We start from the raw sequence: 21,939 nt of genomic DNA, 5'->3' as shown, positions 1-21,939 counted from the left end.
AACGACCTCCATCTCCTCCTCCGGTCGAAGATCTTTGCCTCTGATGTCACAGTGGTGGAATTGGAAATTCTTTTTTTTTTCTTTTCTTTTCTTTTTCTTTTCGAATATATACTGGTCCGTTAGGGAACGAGTGCGGCCCCGCTTGCGCGCGCGCGCGCGTTCTCGACTGGCCGAAAAATTTTAATCGAAGTCATGCAGCAGTTCTCTCGCGTACGGCGCTTCGAAGCATTCGCTTCGTGGAGAAGAGAGTAAATCGTTTTCGCGATTTTACGCGCACCCGGTGTCCACGGTGGTCGCCGCCGCTGTGAACACGGTGAACACGGAATATTTAATAACGGGCAACGCTAAAAGCGAGTAGCTAAAAGATTTGCAATTTTATCCGAGCAACTGAATCGCTTCAAGGTTAATTTAACTGCACACATTGCGAGCGAACGGGCTAGCGAGCATTTCCATCTCGTGCTTAGTATTGCGCGCATAAATCTCAGGATTTATGAATCGCGAGTTTCGTAGATGGTAATACCCTCCGGATTTATGAATTAATACCGGTCATATTAGACACATAAATCTTAACATTCAGGTAGATGGAATCGTCTATGGGGATTATCCTGCCGCTTCGTGATTCTACTATGGCGCATCTCTAGATTACCACTATCAATCTTTATCGTTTGTAAGCTGGACAGAGAGGAAAAAAGACGGAAGAACTCGTTCATTCGTATCACGGACCGTATGCTCGCGAAAACGCAAGAGGCCGCGCGTGCTATCGATCGCAAAGTTCGATTCGTCCAAGATGGATCCTCCTGTTCGGTAAATTCGTATCGGTCGATTGCTTAAAACGACGACGATCACGATGCAACGAAAAAATGTAATCTCCGTGGCTGCGACGGATGTCTGGCTTCGTCGATCGATAGCGTACGCTGGAAATCAACGGAGCCTTATCGAATTTTAATGGATGCGTACGGTGCATCGTATATCGTGCAACGTATCGGCGAACGTTGAGCGAAACGATTTCCACACGCGTGATCTACTTCGTATATACTAATGTATATACTAATGTCTGCTTGACCTACTGGCCCATATACGGCTCGTTTAAAAGTTCCATTCGACCTTGCAGCGATATCGCATCGTGTCCACCCTTTTCTTGAGATTTCTCTAACACCGTTGGCGAGCTCAGGCGATCGAAGCTCGGCCGGTACGAGCTAACTCGGCAGCGTTAGCTTAATCGTCGCGCGTTCGACGCAAATACGCAATAAAACGTTCAACCGTTTGCAACAGTTAATGCTCGGTTAGTGATTTACTGCTACCGTGGTGGTTGATCGCGCGTCAACCGATTTCACCGGCAGAATGCAGAAGAGTGCCGCCGTAGGGGGCAGACCTCAACGGCTAATGTCGAGTTAAGCACCCTAACCTGCCTCAAAAGACATTACACGACGTAACAGATAATAAATCCTCTGTTCCAGTGTACCGAGATAGCGAGCTGGAAGAAAATGAGAGTGTCGAGAACGAAGATGGACGAGACGCTTCTCTTTCGACGATTACGAGCCGCTGGGCTTTCGTACGATTTCCTTCTATGCGGTCGGTGAGGACGAAAGCCTTGAGAAAATCGCGTGGCACCGAGGTTAACGTCAAACTCGGAGCTTCGAGGAAACGACAAGCGTGGAACGCAGGATGAGTACGATCAATCGAAAACGCTTAAGCGGCACTGACAGTGGCGTAATACGGTGCACGTCGGCAAAGAAAGCAGGGAAAGTATTCGAACGAGGCGTAAACTCTCGAGTAATAGGAAACACCAGCTAATACAAGCGTTTAATGCTGCCATTGGTCGCTAACAATTACGGATTAAACGTATAAAGCTGTAATCGTTACGGCTATCGACAACCGGCACACTTGCGCTATCATATATAGATACCGGATAATCGTAATATTTGCAAAAATGTGAAAACAGAAGAAGAAAGAAGACCAAGTCTCAGAGAGAGAGAGAAAGAGAGAGAGAGATGGGGAGAGTCGTAGTGATAAGGAAGGATGAACATCGCGAGACAAGGAGCAAGAGGGATCGAAATACTGGAGAGAAATGCACGAAAAGGCGTTTTGGAGCGACGAAGAAAGAGTGGGGAGGCTCGCGGTAGAGAGAGGCGACGCATCGAAGTCGGTGTGCGTTAGAGGGAGAGGAAAGGAGACGAGCGCGAGCAGGAAGAGCGGCACGAGCGAGAGCCGGGGAGTTCGGGAGTACTCGGCCGCTCAGTCGAACGCGCGATTACAAGCACACGAGACGCGTGGGCTCTCTCTCTCTCGACGGCCAGACTGAAAGTGTTTCGTACGCGACCACGTGCCGGCTAAACCGCCGCAACGTAACAGAACGATACACGGTTCCAACCTATACAGTATACATCGAGTACAGAGTGACATCGCAAAAGGACACCGTGCCGGTTGCACGGTCGCGACTATTTTTCCCCCCGTCGATTTCCTCTGCCACCGTCGTTTCACGAATATTCTTTCGACCCTGCTGGATGCACAGAGAGTGGAGAACGACGACGACCGTAACAGAGAACGATCGCGACTTGGAAGATTACGAATCTTCCGACGAGGACGGTGCAGTGTGTGGGTGGTTTGTCAGTTGGTGACTTGAAGTGAACACCGAACCGGAAGAGAGGACCGACGGTCTCTCGGTGACGACCGAGTAGAAGAAAGCTACGCGAATCAGCTAGATCCAGATGTCACGGGCGCGTCCTCGATCGGTGAGTGAGGATCATTACGCTTGATATTATGTTACCCAGAGGATGAATCGCGTATTACTCGCCGAACCATTCGATGTTAGGCTGAAAGATTATATCTAGCGCTTCGTGAGTTTCTAATTTAATTAGTCATACGTTGCGAGCAGTACGTTAAGGGTTAATAATTTCTCTAATACGTAATTCGCGTTATCTTTCGGTAATGAATTTCTCGAAGAATTTTTAATCGATCGCGTCCGCGAGCTATCAACCGGAAACGCAAAGCCAGTAGACGAAACTAGTAGCGCAACGAGAAGGCGTTCTTTTTTTTTCTTTTTTTTTTTTTGCTTTTTTTTCAGCGAAATTGGTGAAATCGGGGCAGGAAGGGATCATTGACCGTGTACGGTTTAAGACGGACTAGGACATGGTTGAAAGTTTCGGCGAGTCGTGGAAAAAGCGTCGGTTCTTTTTCGAAACGACCGACGGCGTCCCAATTCTTTTTCGCAAGTTTTCCAAAACGTTTCCGTGGATCGCACCGCGGGTGCCATCGAAACGCATTAACCGTGCGATTTCTATCGGGCCTAGTATTCTTGGTACATTGTTTATGTTCCTAGCAAAACACGTTGGAACGAACAGCCTATTCCTTTACTTGGAACTAAAATAGACGCGTAAGATTCCACGTTGAAGTTAAAGCTAGCCGCGCCAGTCAATATTTAACTTTTCCTTCGGGTATCTTTCGCACCATCTATCTAGCTCGAAATCCAGCCACGCAGATCCTATAGTCGCACTATAGAGTTCGCGGAATTTACGTTCTTACGAAGTTAGACTTCTTTCTTGTTTCCACGTCTTGTAACTTTTCGTTCGCCTCTACGCCAGCCTGCATAAAAATTATACCATGTATACACCTGTGTACAAAGTTGGAATCGTTTACGATATCAATGAGATGAGTAATAATTAACTTCGTAGAAGCTTCTCGCGCTATGTTTACGTCTTAACGATGCGTCGTATCTTCGTTTAATCTCTCGATCTTCTTTCTCGTCCACGATGTTGGCTTCTATTAAAAATGTTAATAACCGCGAACCTCTTCGTGTTCGTTAATTATACTAGAACGAAAAAAAAAAATGGAGTCTACAGGGAGAGGGGAGAAAGTAACGACGAAATTGGGAACATCATTGCGCGGTTTCTGGTTACAGAAAGTTAGCGTAAAACGGGTAAGCGTTATGATTATGTAGCGTCACGTTGAACGTATTTATAACGAATCGCGGAAATCATAATTCCGAGGAGACGTAAAGACTATGCCGCGAATTACAGAGAAAGTCCCGTGGAGCTGTGCATACACGCTCGCTCGCTCGCTCGTTCCTGTGTGCTCGATCGCGAACAGTAAAAAATGCACGTTCGATGAAAAGTGAAATTAACGAAATCGCTGTCGAATTCATCGTTTACGGTCTTTTACCATCCATCTATTCTTGGTTATTCGTAACGATCCCTCTCCACCGTCTTATCGTTCCAAGACTCTTTTCTCTTCCTACAATTCCACTCTTTAGATTCGCTTGATCTCGCAAAGAAAAAAACCACGACGCAACGTCTGGTATTTCTCTCTTCTCTTCGACGTGTATTTTTGCGGGCTGTAAAAAAAAAAAAAAAAAAAAAGAAAGGCGCAAAACCGGTGGAAAAAGAGCAGACGATTTTTCCAGGTTGTCGGTTAAAAGGTGGCGCGATCACAGGGACGATTATTGAGCATTGTTGGGTCCAGGTTGCGATAGAACGAGCGAGTGGGTAATGCTGTACTGTTTGCGCCGGCCCTGCGGGGTCTCTGACCGCCCGTCCGCGCCTCTCAACTCGACTTGCTTGTCCATGCTCTGTGCGGCCTACCTACGGCTTATGGCTAAAGTCACGTCTCCCTTTCCGTCTCTCCTGCGAGACTCACTTGGACAAATTTCACGAAAGCCACTCTTCTCGCACGACAAAGGGGAAACGAGGAGCCCGGCCGGGTTTTTCCTCTTTTCCGACTTCCTTCCTCGTGGATCACGTCCTCCTCTACGTCGTCTTTACTATTAGCTGACACAGCTTCTGTGCGTTCTGTGCTGAACTGGCCTCTTCTGCGATCGGTTCGTAAATTTCGTTTCGGCCAGTGCGCATTTTTTTCCTTTGATAGAGGGAGAACGTGCTTCTCAGCGTTTTTAAATCACGTTCAGGATGTCGCGCGTATACGACAACCAGACAGACGTTTCGTGGTTCCTGAAATAAAGCGAGCGATGTAAAGTTGTCTGGTTCTTAGCGAGCACGCTCGCCGGACGTTTCGTCTTTTTGAAAATCGCGCCGCGCGTTAACGAGGCTTCGGTTATCGAATCGCCGACACGATTTTAGAAAGCACGAAGACAACCGTGTCCGTCGTTTGTTCACACGGCATACGGATTTCTTTGCTAACGAAGGATATATTAGCAGCGACGGTAAGAATTGTTGAGGATTAATAGTCCACAATGGTTTTTTGCTCTTATGCAACGAACGTTACACCTCCTTTCGCTACATGCTTTCTAGACACACCATTACATGATTTTTCGACGAGACAAGAATCGACGAAAAGCATCGTTCTTGCGCGAAATTCCACGAATCTTGATAAGATACGGCTAGACGAGAGGAGATCGCTATGCCTTGTTCGAAGACAACGCCAAAAGCAAAATCGCTCGCGGATTACGTAACAGATTTGTTCTGCCGAATTGTTCGGTTTCTCTTTGTCGCAGATACCGATCTCACGCAATTCAAAGTCCAATAGATCTCGTTTCTTTTTCTTCGCTTTACGACGTACGATTCCCAATCTTTTTCTATTTTTTTATTTTTCTATTTGTTATTCTTTTCTCCGTATATTTTCTTTTTCCTTCGTCTCGTAGACAACTCGTATACTACCTACCTACTCGTATACCAAGGCTCAACGACTCGAGCTTGTCTTTCACGCGTTACGTATCGCGATTTTCCTCTACCTTCTACACACTTCGTAAACAATTCCCGTATCCGGTACACGCGCACACGATCATTGATTATCGGAACTTGGCCGACTATATTGCGGACCATTCTACTTGCTCGATAACTCGCGTCACCTACTACTGTCCGATCCTATACCTATAGCATCGTTTTAACGTAGGCGTCGCACGTGGGTGCGCATTTTTTGTCACCGATACTGCACGATTAAACGACAATGAGACCGAAAAAGAACCTCGTACGTAATTAGACCATTGTCTGGTGGAAAAAGAATATTCGTTGTCGACGAGACGAGGAGATTGTCTGCTTTTAATCTTCGAAGTTCATCTGGTTGCACGGTAATATTTACGGTATCCGTAGATAGCAAACACAGAAAGGCGCGAACGAACAAACGTTGAAGCGTACCTTCGTTAAACAGGGATATAGGGTAGCAGCGTCAACGACGTGCATGAATTTTTGATGCTGGCATAAGCGTAGCACGTTGCAAGAATTTCAAGCAACGCTCAACGTCATCGTGTATGAATTTTTAACGCAGCCGCGATCGCTCGTTCGCTCGCTCGTCCGTCCGCTCGCTCGCTCGCTCGCTCGTCCGTCCGCTTGCTCGCTCGTTAAGGACAGATATCGGTTGTTCGGTAACAGGAAAAACTCGAACGTGAAACGAAACAGGCCGGGCAAATCGGAAAAATATTCAAGATGTAACGACTCGATTCGCCAACGGTTTTCTTTGACAAGGCACAGAGGCTGGAGATTTTACGAACACCCGGTATTTTGCGGTGTAACGCGCGTACATGCACCGCGGTGCAGCCTGTGTACATGAACAAACGCACACAAGCACGATGCCAGTGAACCGAGCATTATAGTGCCCTGCAAGAAACGTCGGCCTGGTGCATTGACCGCGGTTGACCACACGTCATCGAATGAGTGACGTCACAGGGTTTGCAGCATGAAAGCTACGTCACGGTTGGTTGCATCCTCGAAGATGCATCCACGAAAATATTTCCTTTTTCTCCGTTTAGAACTCCTTGGGAAGAATCCAATCGTATTCAGCGCCGGCTAATACCTGCCGCGTTTCTTGCGGCCAAAGTTTTTCCGCTTTGGCGCATCGGTCGTGTGCCATCGAGACAGCTTTGACGTTTCTCGCGTTTCCTGACAAATCGTTCAAGTGTCAAATTTGATGTTACAAAAGAATGGAAGAAAATATCGTCCATACAGGATGGATTATCGATGGGAATAATAGAGTCGGCCGATCGGTATTCCTTCGTTATCACGCGTTAAACACCGAGTCCAGGGCGGTTTATCTCAAACAGAAACGGTCGAAACGGATGACTTATTGCGCTGGCGGCTGGCTAAATAATTTTTTTCCAGCACGTGTAACTTCCAATTCATCACGGTCGACCGCGGGCTATACGGTGCGCGCATGAATAGTTAACGAACAGGCGTAGGAGGACCAAGATTTTCCTCCGACGACGACTATGCGCACGATGTACCTGCGTGTATAATAGCTCGGTTATACATAGAGCCATGGCTATACCTTTCTGAAGTATATGTAAGTGCGGGCGAGTTCGTTCCCTCGAACGAGTAAATCAAGTCGCTGGTCCGCGAAGCGGTTGAATGCCGCGAGCTCGTAAGACTGGCCAAGAATGGTTCGATATTTTTGCCAGCCCCTTGATCCATTCTTGCCGCGCATCCGCGCTATTCATCCCGATATTACTGGTAGCGTTCCCTTCGAACGACTGATTCTCGTCTCTCCCTCTCTCTCTCTCTCTCTCTCTCCACTGTTCTCTTTTGACGATGACCTTAAAAGAATTCGTAATTCAAACTCCGCCGGTATTTTCTAATCGTGAAATCGACGAATAAGCTTCGTGTTTTAACCGAACGATAGAAAACTCTCTAAAAAGATGAACGATTTTCTATCGAAAATATTCGAATTATCTCGATAAGCGATATCGTAAATATTTATCGAGATACGCATTCCAATCTTTCCCGATAGAACGCTCGGGCTTATTTTATTAGCCGATTAATGGTGAAACGTCAAGTTTTTATCGTATGTTTGTTTTCTTTCTTTTCTTTTCTTTTCTTTCTTTTTTTTTTTATTCGTTGAACCTGCGAGTGTCACGAGCTTGGAACGTTTGGCTCGAACGATCGAATCGATACGGGGGACCATTTAAGTGACTGCATCGACCAACGTGCAAGGAGGCAGCGCAGCTACGAGAAAGTATCTGGCAACTTTCTCCGGTGGGTTTAGTTTGCACCACGGGTCACCAGGCACGGACATTAAGAGCGAACGAACGCGAGCCACTCGTGTCCGCGAGCGTATTTCCGAGAGAGTCTAGCGTATTTGTACGATACAACTTCTTTCACAGCGACCGCTGGAAAAATTCTTCCCGTTGCGAATTAATCGTAAGAAGGATTCTACTGGATAAGAAAGTATCGCACAAAGAGGACACGAATTGGCCAAAGTTGCCTCTGAAGAAAGCACAATGACACGCGTGAATTCCAAGGGCCACAGTTACAAGCCATTGAGCAGGTAGATCGAGTGCCAAGAACAAGATTTTGAAAGTCTTGCCGTGACGCCGCGCTGGTACGATTAAACCTGGATAATGGCTTCCGAATGCCAAACGACGCGAGGCGTTCATCATCTTCCGCTAAGGAAACGGCAGTTTGCTGAAACTGAATCAACCACATTGCTCGCGAATCCACTTCATCGAGCGTTAACGCGCTTTCTTTTTCGACTTAATTTTCATTTTCATATCGGCAAGTTAGTTAAACGAATCATCTTTAAAAGATGACGAAAGATGGCCCCAATTTCGTCACAATTTCCTTTCGCTGTTAAACGATGACGTAATACCGTAGGATTTTAAATTTGATCGTAGTCGTCATCGATCGCCCATCGACCGATGGTCACGACAATCGATCGATCCTTCTGAGGTCGCGTATTTACACGTTCACGAAAGATCGTTACGTAGAAGGTTGAGTAACGCGTTTCATATACGAAAGTTCCTTCTCGTCGTTTTCATTATCAGGTGCGCTGTGACTCGAGCCGGTATTAGGCAATCGGCACAGAGACCAACGTTAACATTGGCCCAAATATTGGCCAGTGGCCCCGTACGTACGGTTCACCGTGCGCGGTATTTGGCGACCGGAGCGGTAGTCAGTCTCCTTCCCCGGCTTTATTTCTACCGGCTAACCATCAAAACGATGTCGTTGACTGACACTGGCCCACTAATCGTACGTTAACACCGATCTTGGACCGAGTGGGTTGTACGAACCAATCGAGGAGAACCGCGTTCGCCAGTCTGTTTTCGGGAAGGTAAAAAGTAAGAGTATTTCGCCGCTACGATTAACTCAGTTTCATTTGTTCGTGATACATTTTACTCGCGATTTTCATATTCTTCGCCGATGAAACGATGGTTCTCGTGGAGATACGGAAACGGTAGGAGAACGTCATAGTTCTTCGACCGTTTCAACTTTCTCCTGAACGCTGCGCAAAAGCCAGCGATTTAACGTTGACTCGCTGAAATTTCGGAAGTAATGGCGAATTGCGCTGGAAAATGGCAAATAACGGGTACACGTATTCCGAGTGCCGGATTAATCAGATCTTGTATCACGATCGCTCTTCGATCGGTAGAATCTTTGTCAATCGGCCAGGTGAAAAGCGAGAGTGATCGGGAGCGGCAGTACGCCAGTGTTTTACGCAAACGCGTGCGGTCTGGCTGTCTTTGGGAAGCCGTACGCGAACCTCTGGCGTCAGAAACGAGGCAGAGAGGATTTTTTTTTTAACCTCGTTAAATTGACTACGTTCTCGCAAGCACTTATATCTGCTTCGCTAATGGGGCAACGTCCCACGCGTGAGAGCGCGGGAGAGAGAAGCGAGAGAAAGAGGAACGGAAGTGGGGATACGCAGAGTCTTTGAGGTGCATTTATTTATATATTAGTAGAATCCATTGCCTCTTTTCCGATGCACGGATGTCTCCGGTAGCGGACGTGGCAAGTTTCACGAGAGTTCTGGATCCCGTCAGAACGATCGCGCAAGGACGGGGACACAAGGAGGCGGTACCCGCAGAGGTTACCGAATTTATGACTTGGAAGCCGAGCACGCACGGCCAGAGAGAGAGAATGAACGCGTGAGAGGCCAGTGAAAGTTTATGAAGTCTAGTACGGAACATACACCGATGACGAGTCGGCCCGAACGTGTGGCATGTATGCGCGCGGCTTAGTCGTGCGATGCTTTAATGCGTGTGCAAACCGCGCTATCAGAACGCGTGCGATTCTTTATGCGTCAGCTTTGAATGTCACGGAGTTAGGAGCAACCAGAACGAAGCGATCAAACGCTCTTTTATTTCCTTTGTGCACACATGGGTACGTGCGCAGTCAGACACAGAAATTTACCATCGACCGGTCTCCGAGCTTTTTCTTCGCGAAGGATGTATGTAGATTGGCCTGTGTGTATAGGGAATAGAAGCGTGAAGGATACTTTTAATTATATTCTTCATTTGTATTAACGTCGCTGTGCAACGACGACGCTTATGCGATAGCGATTCGTCACGTCGAATAGAATTGTTAGCACTTCAAAAATAGTGGAGAGGAGAAGGTTTTGGTCGCGGAACGATGGCTTAATCTTTGAGTTCCTACTCAGGGCCGTTCGTTCCCGGTGAAGACGATTACAAGCAAGGTTCCTCTATATCTTTTTCTTCAAAGGACTTTTTCTCCTCTCCCCTCTGTCTCTGTCTTTGTCTCGCTTTTTTCTCTTTCTCCCGTTCGACTGGCAAGTTCGGGTGCCTCGACACGAGGAACCAACGTGGGCCCAAAAGGCCCCCGAATATTTATGTCACGGCAAAGTCGAGGAGAGCCGAGACCTTGACTGTGTTCCGCAGGCGGCCTTTTCGCTATGTTTTAATGTTAGAAATATTTGCTTCAGATTTATGAATCAACACAAAGGTCGATCGTCACTTCCTAAATCAGATTCTGCCTTTTTCGATATTTTCCACTATCGGCCACTTGACTGATATTCTCGAATCTTCTCTTTATATTTTTAACAATCACGTTATTTAACCGAGCGATTCTACGAAAGATACGTCACGCGAATAGAAACGCGAGCCAATTAAAAGGTTCGTTATATTCTTTTTTTCTCTCTCTCTTTTTTTTTTTTTTTTTAATTAAACGACCGGGGAAGATATTTCTTACGAGAGACGCGGTGACTCAGCCCGGAAGCGTCGAACGTCTTCGTCCTCGGCGGGAAACCGCGGAAAACGCGCGAAAGTCGCGTCGAGGACGGTTGCACGGTATGGTAGCCGGTTAGAAGAAAAGACTTGCACTTTCGTTAGAAAGTCTCGGGAATCGACTCCGCCATCCGTGGCAGCCATCGAGAGAACCTAACCGGTGAACGTGGATTAACGCTGCCTGTCTGACCAAACTCGGAGTCCCACTACTCAGTTTACCCTTAGCCCTACATGCGCTGGATGCCGCGTTTGCCTTTTTCTTTTCCCTACGACACGGCGTGAGTCGTACGCGCAAACGTTACCTGTCGGAAAAAACGAACGCGATGATTTTTCTATTCTTTTCAAAGAGATAAGAAATACGGTGGAAGAAATTCACCGCGCTCACCTTCTGATGTTAATTACAGCAATTTGCAATAACTTGCGATAACCGTACTTGAGCGATCAACGCTTTCGTATCGTATCGGCTCGTACGATCATTAATAGCCTCTTAATCTGGCATTCGCTTTGGCTCACCGTGTCGTACAGAGATAACAAGACGATCAGCCTTTGGATAACGTTTCCGTCAGATATAAATTCGCCGGCGAAGAGGAGGAAAATTTATTCCGCTATTGCGTGCGAATCGCGCTTCAGAGGAGCTGTCGAACGAAAGCTACGGTGTACCGTGTGCGAAGAGTTTTGCTCTCTGTTCGCTGTACGAACAAGTAAACGCACGATTTGCCAGCTCGTATGATTTTCAAACGGTTTTCGATAATATGAGCGCCGCGACGTGCGTTTCGTTTTGTTCATCGTAATAACAAGGCGTGTAAATAGTCATTTGAATGCCAACGCGTTCTGCACACGCTTGGAGAGAAACGGACGTCGGTGGAGGAGGACATTGTGTGCCTTGTTGTATTGAGTCGCACGGTGGTTACATTCTTGTACACCCTCGCGTCCATGAAGACATATATTCCGTCGTACATACGCGCGATAGACACACATATACGCGCCAGAGTGCCTCTTGAATATAGAACAAATTACACATGGAATGTATATTCCGTCTCGGCTACGGCTCGCTCTAAACTTCTCACGTGTACACGCGCAAATCTATGTGTGCACTTATATTCGTAGCACGGAGGTGATATCGCGTTTAGAGTCGACCGTGTCGCGCCGAGCCTCGACGGGACTCGCCGTGGCTATTCTTAATTCAAATTCGATGCCTTTATTCGCGTTTTAAAAGATCCTACGGCGCAACAGCTACGAAACAGTATGCGTAGAAATAAAAACAAGAAAGACATCGCGATTCCACTTTCTCGTTAGCTCGCGCTCGGGATTCCGGTTATAAAATAGTCCCGCGAAATGCTTCCGTGCGACAGCGATACACGGACGATACACGAGATCGTCGAAGCGCTCTAGAGAGGCTAGAAACGTGTGCGCGCTGGCGAGCCCGCACACGCGAGAAACGGAGCGACAACGGTCGCTCCGGCAATGTGTGCTGTTCGCAACGTGTGTATACGTGCGTGCATGCGCCTGCTGGGTTTGCGAGAGTGTGCGACTCGGTGGCCGTGGCTATGGCCTTACGAACCCCCACCAGCCAGCCGCTCCGAATCCACACGGCGTGTGTACCCCCCGTACTCTATGTACATAGATCCGTAGAGTCGGACAAAGACGCAAGATCGATGAAGCGAGAGCGAGACGGACGAAGGGAGCGAGAGCCGGACAGAGAGAGAGAGAGAGATAGGGAGAGTGCTGTTGGTACGAAAGAGAAGGAAGAGGCGCGGGCTAGGAGTGGAATGGCAGAAGGGAATGGCGAGGGGGAGGAGGAGGAGGGAGAGTGTCGCGAGCGTGTCTAACCTAGGATAGTGGCGTTTAGTGGCGGCTAGGCTAGGCAAACCGAGACTCGCCGCTCGCGCGTTACGTTCAGTGTTCCCTCGCGCTTCGGCCAAAGACTCGCACGCCTCGTGTCACGCAACCCGTCGTCGTCTTCTTCTTCTTTCCCCTTCGCTACGAACCCCTCCGGGTGCAGGAGAAAGGATTTCGAGAGAGCCGGCAAAATCGAAGAGGAAAAAAGACCACCGTGAAACGCGAAGCATCGCGAGCGTACAATCGTATCGCCACCATTAAGCGGCACACGAGCTTCCTGAATTTCCCGCGGCCGACGGTGTACCACGGCTGCGCGTCACTCTGCGCCGACCGGACGATTTTGACTCGAATCATTGCGCGCGGCATCGTCCTCGTATTCCACGTTACGAGATCGCTTGTTTTCGTTGGATCGTCGAGAGCTATGGCCGCCTTTTCCTCGATCGCTCGTGCAAGAACAGTTACCGATTGTGCGTGCATGTAGAACCGCCATTGTCGCATCGAAAACCAAACTTTTCTTTTTACACGATAACTGTATCGATGCGTGATTGTGCGCCCTTCTCTACCGGAATACCGTAAATCGTGCGCGACTCGGGTTCCTCGTTTCTCAGGACGTTTTACTTCGTCTGTTTTTTTTTTTTTCATGCGCGTGCCTGACGCGCACGAAAAGTTTGTTTACGTTATCTGTGACTCGGAAGAAGTGGAGTACGACCAAGTGAAAAGCGGGAAAAACAGACCTGTCTTACGGATACGAGACTGTCGTTCGTAGAGTGTGTGCGAAAGTAACCGGTGTGCGTCGAGAGTACGTCCAGTCTGTCTCGTCTGTATTTCCATCCACGTTGGCCATCGTAAATCGTTTTACTAAGGTAAGAGTAATTAACATCGATCGACTAAAACAATTAGTATACCGTATATATCGTGTTGTGTATAAAGAGATGGAAGAACGAACGAAGAGGCACGCTCGCTTCCGTGATTGGTGACAGTTAGTGGTGGCGGTAAAGTCGAACGCGTTTGAATGCCACCTACACGAGTCGGTCCGACAAACGCGTAGCGCGAGACGCGAAGCAATAACAGCGATTTAACGAAAGCAGCGCGATCGAACGTCTTTGTCGGCATTACCTAACAGAATGTTTTCTCCGAGTAGAAGCGAATCTCGCGTACCCGATGACGATGGTGGTGGCGACGACTCGCCCGGCCGGGGTGAAAACGAGCAACCGGACGGTAATCGCATACGATCAAGGAAGTGATCACGCATTATAGTTCGGTGTACCACGAGATATCGGTTTACGTAAAAACGATTAAATTCTATGGTGCACGCTGGGTTTTCTGCGTCACTTTATGGACGCAACTGTAAATAGCGTTTTACGAATCGATACTCCTCTCTTTTCAATCCGGTTCCCTTCCTCCCTCTGTGTCGCATAGACCGTACCGTAGCTCGCGTTACTATTGTATCGATTATATAAAATTATTGTAACCGTCTCTGACGATTCGAGCGAAGATAGCGCAGGCAGGGAACGACTCGTTGTATGCACGCGTCGATCCTTATCTTCGCGAAACGTACACGTATCGCAGGTACGATTGAACAGGAGAAACCTGGAGTGGTTCGCGTCTATGGTCGATTCGATGGAAACACGGTGAATTTCATCGAGTCGCGATTGGAAGATGGTTCGGTTCGAATCGATTCTAAAGGGGACTGATAAAACGCGATTTACTCGTCGATGATCGAACAGAACTGGTCGGTTGGCTTTTCGTAATTTCATACCGCCGTATACGTTGATGATCCATGTAAACAGACGTAACGCCGAATACGTAGATCGCGTATGCACTTGTGCACGTACTCACGTGCGCAGAAATAAGACGCAACTATATTTCTTGCAAGTATTTTCAGCTCGGGCCAACCTTCGGCCCTCGCGACCGTCCATCTCCGTCTCCTTTTCTTTCGTCTCTGTTCGCCTCTGTTTCCCGATCCCTCCTCCCACCGTTATTCGCTTGGCTTCGACTCAGAAGACTTCGCGACTCTTTAATATAGTTAAGAGATTTATAGTTTGCGCGCGAGTTTCGCGTTCCCTCGATCGCTCTCTAATTCTCTAGCGTGACCGGTTACGCGGCGACCTTCGCTGTTACCCACGGCCGAGGGCCAAAATCGTTTGGTGTGTTTAGTATCGTACCGCGTCGGTATACGTTCGATAAATATCGAGATGCCGACGCGGCATAAGGGCCCCGTAGCCTCGCGCCCCATATAAACCAGCGTCCCTGAAGTTTGATACCACGTGGAGCACTCCGTAACCTCTTTCTCCTCCTTCTCCTCCTTCTCCTCCACATCCTCTTGCCTTCCACTCCTCTTCGATTCACTACGTCTCTTAATCCTCTCTTTCGTGGAAAACTTACGATCGACTGCTCGTTCCTCCTCCTTTCCGCTTCTTCAGCTCTGTCCTTTTTACGAACCGAATATGATCGATGGCGGTTACCAGCGGAAAGGTATCGCGTTCGTAAAGGTTCCGAGGAATTGAAATTCGCAGCTATCTAGATCCGTTGATCGAATTTCGATATCGCTTATTGCGTCTTTGGAATCGGCGACACAAAGTTCGAAGTTTGCAACGCGAAGTGTGCATCCTGTTCTTTTTCTCGATCGATCGATCCTTATTTCCATAATGTTATGTTTTTGTATGACATCAATTACGCGCGTTCGATAAGATCGCGACGTACGTAACGTCTGGCTTTCAAGAGCAAGGTCTGCATTTGTGTTTACGTTTTCACGCAACCAGTTCGTTGTGTACAGACACGCGTACACGATATCCAAAAATAATGGCTGTGCATGTGACGGTTGTCGTCAACGGTGCAATTATTTTTTACCGGCTATGGAAAGCAAACGCAGTCGCCTCCGATCGCCTTCCGATGGCTTCTGCGTGTTGTCCGATTATCGCGGCACGCGTTTATTTAACAATCTACCCGCGCGTTCGCGCTCGAAGGGCAAACCGGGATGTCGAGATATAGGTCGAGCGCGCGTTTCTGCACCTGCGCCTCGACCAAGCAGGAAACCTCGCGAGTATAGTCGTTTCTACGTACGTAAGCGAGAAACGCCGTCTCTTCTTTCCTCTCGAACCCTAACTCAAGGACAAGGAGATTCGAAGACCCGAAGGTGACACCTTGAAGGTGCCTCGGTAAAAGTAAATGACCTTAGCGAGAGAGGGACGAAGATGAAGAGAAAAAAAAGGAGTCACGCGTACGTCCGTCTAGGTCTACGAACTCGAATTAGGCCAGAGCCTTGACTCTCTCGGATATATTGGCAAGTTCGAAGAGGGAGCTCCGCCCAGGGGCCCTCTCTTTCCATAGGTCCCCTCCTCGTTTTCCGAATATCCGCCCCTGCTTCGTTCATACGTACCAATGACCTTCGAGAGACTCGCGAACACGCCGTGGCCCGTAGATCGTGGACCTAACCTTTCTCGAGGCAGGGGCCCTCGTGCCCTGGCGTTCGCTTGACGTAACACCCGAGAACGATCGGGCCGCGTGTAGGTAGTCCCAGAAGAGAAGAGAGAAAGAGAGACCGTGGTAAAGGCGGTCATGGTCAAGGGTAGCCCGAAAACCTACGAGAAGCAACGCACGAGGAAACGAAAATTCTCCGACGTTAGCTCGCATCGTGGTCAAAGTCGCCGCGTTGATGATCTGCCTTGATACCGCGAAGGTGGGTTAATCGCTCGAAAAGGAGCTACCTCGAAGATCTTTCCCACAATTGCGAACTTGAGTGGGGATTGTGAATCATTCGCTTGTATTATACATATACATGTACATATACATATTTAAGTATATACAGCGGTTAATGTACAGCGGCTCGTATGCAGCTGCGTAACAGGCACGATCGTTCTCTCAAAGGATGAACCGATGGAACGATCGGTTTTTCGGTTTAATAAACATTCGGTTTATATGTTGTTGCTTCAGGCATCCAATTAAGAAACGGTTCCTGGTGATGTCTTTGGCTTGCCGGTTGTTTCATTGCCGCGCAACTGCTATGAAACAGGAATAATGCTGAATCAAATGTTATTGTTACGCCGATTAAACAATTACTCTTCGGCTGGGTTTAGCTCACCTTGAAACCGTTTACCTTCAAAACAGCAGAATGTACGATTAAGTATATGCCCGTTAAAACCGAGTGGCTTGCATTAATGCGGCTCGCATTTGTATCGTGTAGGTGTGACTTTTATAACACGCAAAGAAAATAACGTTTCGTCAACGCGATGAAACACAGCATGTGCGACATGTGCGGAAAAACAATCGATGCTTGATAAACCGACGGCGTACCGATGATAAACCAAGTTTCCTGCGAAGGATACGCGAAAGTAAATTATCAGCAACCGTTGATATTCGTTTCCACGAACAAGAACATAGAATTTGCAAGTCGTTAGACGAGATTGTCCCTTAGCACGTCGGTCGTAGCTATCGCGGCACGTGTGATTCGTTATCTTGCAAATTGTATGCAGAAAGAACGGTTTGTTTGCTCGCATCCATTTTGTTTGCGATACCGTGCCGCGCGATTTTATTTCACACCATTCATTATGCAATCCGCCAACCGAAATTATTTTCGTCCCGAAGAATCTTGCCAAAAGAGTACGGAAAGCAGACGCGCGTTACGATATTCTGCCAAGTACAAACCTTTTATTCATCTCGTTGTAGCGTATCGCAACTTTCACGCACTGTTCAAGGAGACTAATGCCGTTTGCCCATTCACGGTGTTCGATCTTCGGAAATTACGCGAACTAACAGTTATTATCGCCCTACCAACGTCCGGGTCAACGTCTAAATAGTCTGCGAAGGTGAAAATAGACGGTCGGAAGGCGTGCATGGAATTCTAGCAGGAGATTCTGCCGCGAAGTGATGTCACAGCTTGACCATCGGTGAGAGATCGTTCAAGTTGGCACTCTCAGCCCTAGCTGCGGCGCTACCGCGACGATTCACGCAGCGCAATAAAAGCGGAAGGCTGCGTGAGCTTGGAAGGCCGCTCGCAGTCGCGCTATCTATCTATACTCTGTTCGATGTAACTTTTCGCGATTCTTTTACTTCCACCGTTCTTCTTTCCCTTTGCTTCCTTCGTTCGTAGTCTATTCACGATCAGGATCGCGTACGACGACGTGACTCGATCGAGACGTCCAACTGACCGTTTTTCGTACGCATAATGCCCTTTTGCTTCTTCTTCTTCTTCTTCTTCTTCTTCTTCTTCTTCTTCTGCTTCTTCTTCTTCTTCTACCGCTTCTGCTACCCCTTCCACTTTCTCTTTCTTAGCGCTCGAGCGCTTCCATCGTTGCGTGGATCGCGAATTAAGAACGTTGATCCAAAATTTGAGTACGCGATACAGCGCGATCGAATCGTTGCGGACGATCTTTGAGAGAAACCGGTTTCGCGACACGGGAACGCGTAAAGGCAACGAAATATATAATGACAAAGATATATCGGAAGAGTAGCGACCAGAAGAATCGTTTGGTCGTTTACGAGTCCTATTTATTTCTGTTATAAATATGCGCGTTTCGCTTCTTCCCGCGTGTTCATCGTTATCCTTAGTACCTCGTAATTTCCGTGGCTAGTCGTACTGGTGCGCGATCCGCGGTGAACGATATCGCTAATGAAACGCTCGTTATAGGAAGCTAATATTCGTGGCGTAATTAAAGTGGACGAAACGTTGCGTACTCGGTCGTAAACAATTGGATCTAATTGTGCATAAAATAGCGAAAGTTTCGTATTAAGTTCCGAACAATACCGTACCATTGTACTTTAACGTTAACGATGAAACTTTACGAGAGTTGGAATCTTTTAATAAATCTTGCGAGCAATCTTAGTTCGGCACGATGTCGCGTATTGATCTTTGTACCGGCTTTGTTCCATCGCGCGATAATCGAGTAAGGCGAATAATCGAAATCGTTTTTTAATGACACTTGTCCCGTATTTACATAATTGCATGGAAAACGCTGTTTCTCATCGCGGGTGTCGTTAAAGCCCAATGTAAACACAATAATTGCCGCTATTCAGAGAACAGATCATTCTCTTCGCAATGATACCGTAGCTACGTAACGTAGATAAAGTGACAAGTTTTTTCATCGACGCAGCTGTCACATCACGCTTTCACCGTGGAATAAAAATAAATCATTATTCCATCTCGACCCTGTGATTCAATGATCGCGCAACGCTCGAACGATTGACGTCAACGACCTTCTCTACCGGATTCGTCGAACGTCCGAACGGATTTCCAAAAGCCCAGGGAAGAAAGGCTCGTTCGAATTCGAAGATTGATCGAAGCACCCAATCGCGTTCCTAGCCCGATTGTTGGCCAGTCAACCGGTGACGGCGTTCCATGCGTGGAATTGTCAGCCCGTTGTTCCAGCACACGCGTATTATAAAACGTGTCTTTTATAGATCGTCCCCGGCTGATCGAGGTCCATCGAACGCGTTGAAGAGTGTCCGTCGCCTTCGAGGAAGTTGTCCGACTTGCCAATAACCATTAAACTCGCTGCGGGACTCGAACGACGCATACGCGCATGCTTATCAACGATAACCGAACCGTTGAACACTTTGCTGCTCGCAATTTATCGTGAGAAAGTTGTACGTTAATCGATAATACCTATGACAGAGCACGATCGAGATCCATTTGTCACGAGGTGTTCGCTCCGAGAATTACCATGGCTACAAAAGGTAATTTGCATAGCGTATTTCGACTGCAGATACCGCTACAGATACTATGAAAATGAAACGTTTCGTTGGAAAATAAGCGTAAATGCGAATATCTTTACCGGTCATCGTAAAATGTACGCATTATTAACTAGGCGACCTGGATCGGACACACACTATTCTTTGCTCCAACTGAACGATTCGTTCGGATTTGCATATTTGAAAACGAACGACGAGAACTTTGAGAAGGTAAGATTATTCGGTGAAACACGAGGCGCGTTCTTTAAGCGCGATTCGATCGAATCGATCGAAGTACAGATTTTTACGATCGGCTTGCCCTCGAATCGGTTTCTATGTAACGTAGAAATCCCCGAGAGCAGGCAAGGAGCTCCAAAAAAGCACGTCGAATCAAGGAACGAGAGAAACGATCGGTCGATGGAGAGACAGAGAGCTTCGCCTTGCCCGGGGCACAAATCAAGGCCCTTCTTTGCTCTCGAAGGCCCCACATGACTCAACCTTATTATTATTGTTAGTTTTACACCGACACCGTCAAACGTTCTCGTCTGACGCTCACCAACACTCTGATACGTACCTCGGCCTCTCGCGCACACTCTCATCCTTCCATGTATCGCGTACATGTGCATATCGCGTAGAGAATGCGCGTGGCCGATGTATTGGTGCGTACGAGCTTCGACTAGGAAGTGCAAATCACGAGCTAACAGAATAGTATTCGCGGCAAACTCAACATTCCCACCTCGTCAGGGACGCTGAAGAGGTTATTTTCAACACTTTGCCCGCGGATCGGACACGTGTGCGCCTCCTGCAGGCGTGTGGATGGCTACGAGCCCACGCGGTTCCCAATCAGCGCGGGAAACATCGTAGTCGAAGATCTCGATTCGAATCGATGCGGGCATTCGTTGACTTTGACTTGAGTTTTCACTGGTCGTCACAGCGATGGCGGACCTTCGTGCAAGATCGTTCTAGTACTCCGGTGTCGAAGAATTTGCCGAATTCTCGTCCGTGAAATTTCACGCGTTAGATATTTTCCGTCATTTGCGTCATTCTAACCCACGAAATTCATCGATGCTTGTACAACGATATTCGATCTAATTTAGTGCAATAGATAAACATCGCAATTTGCAGCGGAGAAGCGAAGCAGAATATAGATCGGAATTCGATACGCAAGCGTACGTCGATTTTTGAAGATACTTTCCATCGTAGAAATCCGTCCTCGATAAAGGGGGCCACAGATTGGAAAGCAGCTTTATCGTGTAGCAGTTTTGCTGGTTAATTTCAATGAATAAATAACTATAAATAAAGAGATAAACTTGGTAAACATCGCGATATAGAGCGGCGAGGAGTAAAGCAGAGAATAAATCAGATTTGAAATTGGACGCATAAATGTATCCGTCGCAGAACGACCGTGCTTCGTCTTCGATAAAAGGTAGATTGGCAGGCAATCTCGTGGCGTAGTAGAGTCGCGCGTAGATAAAGATCGACGGTTCGTTTAAGAATGAAACTCGCTGCTGGTTCATAGAACGCGGTAATCTCCTGTTCCCCCGCTCATTATCGTTTAAATTCGAGGACAGAGTGCGATCTGGAATTTTCCGCGAGGTCTGCCGTTTCGTTTCATTTTGCCACGCGACCTCGCTTTGTTTATAGACTGCAAATCGTTTTGCAATATCAGTTAAAACGCTCGAGTATCGACATCGTTGTTTTTTCAGTAAATATTTTGGAAACGATGATCGTCGACGCGAACCGACGCGTTGCGAAATCTCCAAGTAACTCGATCGAAATAAAATTAATCCGCGACGATTCCGCGTGTTTCGAACTGCGTGCAAACGAAACGCGAACGCGTTAAATTGCTTCGATTCCGAAAGTTTCACGCTCAAATTAAATCAACATTTTCCGATATCGAATATATCCCATCGCATACAGAATGTGCTGACTAACGGTGAATCTCGATCGAGTTTATCGTTTATACGAAATATTCTGGATGAATTTATCGAACGAATCGCCGGATCGATTAATCGAATCGTAGAACAGTGGCAGTATAAAACCCGATACCTGCACGGTATCGATGTGTGTCTGTTTTTCTTCGAGTCTTCTATCACGTTCGCGCATTCATAAAACCATCGGCCCTCGTGGACCGGCCTCGAGAGTTTCTACGATCGTCATTACGCCTCCAAGGCGGTCGCTCGTCGGCCCTGGACCGTTGTATACCTCTATAGTCTATCGTCTAGCGCGAACGAGCGAGACAGATTGATACAGGCGAGAGATAAACTATTCTCTCTAGGCGAGCGTGTAGTGTGTGCACACATATACGAAACTGTAGTCAAGTACATCCAATTATCGCTCGTAGACAATGAGTTCCAAGGTTTCGCGTCCACGAATCTCGATGACCGTTCGCGCATTTTTCTACAGCGTATCTCGCTGCTGCTAACCGATGGAATTTCTGTCGAGGAATCGTTGCACGAACATCTTTAAACGACTTTAATCTCCGCGATAACAGGTCAAAATCAGAACGCTATGTACATAGCGTATGCACGTTG

The 21,939-nt window shown here is 47.5% G+C and overlaps 1 protein-coding gene across 4 annotated transcripts in view; it reads left to right on the top strand.

The window, feature by feature from the left end:
- The first annotated feature begins 1,468 nt into the window (after positions 1 to 1,468).
- The window catches only part of LOC100651988 (ecdysone-induced protein 74EF), a 142,791-nt gene continuing 122,320 nt past the window's right edge, over positions 1,469 to 21,939 (top strand). For 2 of the 4 annotated variants that reach the window (XM_012320731.2, XM_012320729.2), the window contains exon 1: positions 12,640 to 13,602. The gene's annotated coding sequence lies outside the window, so the exon portion shown is untranslated. Of the gene's footprint in view, positions 2,733 to 12,638; positions 13,603 to 21,939 lie in introns of those variants that run through there. The other 2 variants (XM_012320730.3, XM_012320734.2) reach the window with 2 other exon arrangements.

Source organism: Bombus terrestris, chromosome 3, assembly GCF_910591885.1.
Source record: "Bombus terrestris chromosome 3, iyBomTerr1.2, whole genome shotgun sequence".
NCBI lineage: Eukaryota > Metazoa > Arthropoda > Insecta > Hymenoptera > Apidae > Bombus > Bombus terrestris.
The sequence above is the reverse complement of the archived record's forward strand: the minus strand, read 5'-3'. Positions and strand labels throughout refer to the sequence as shown.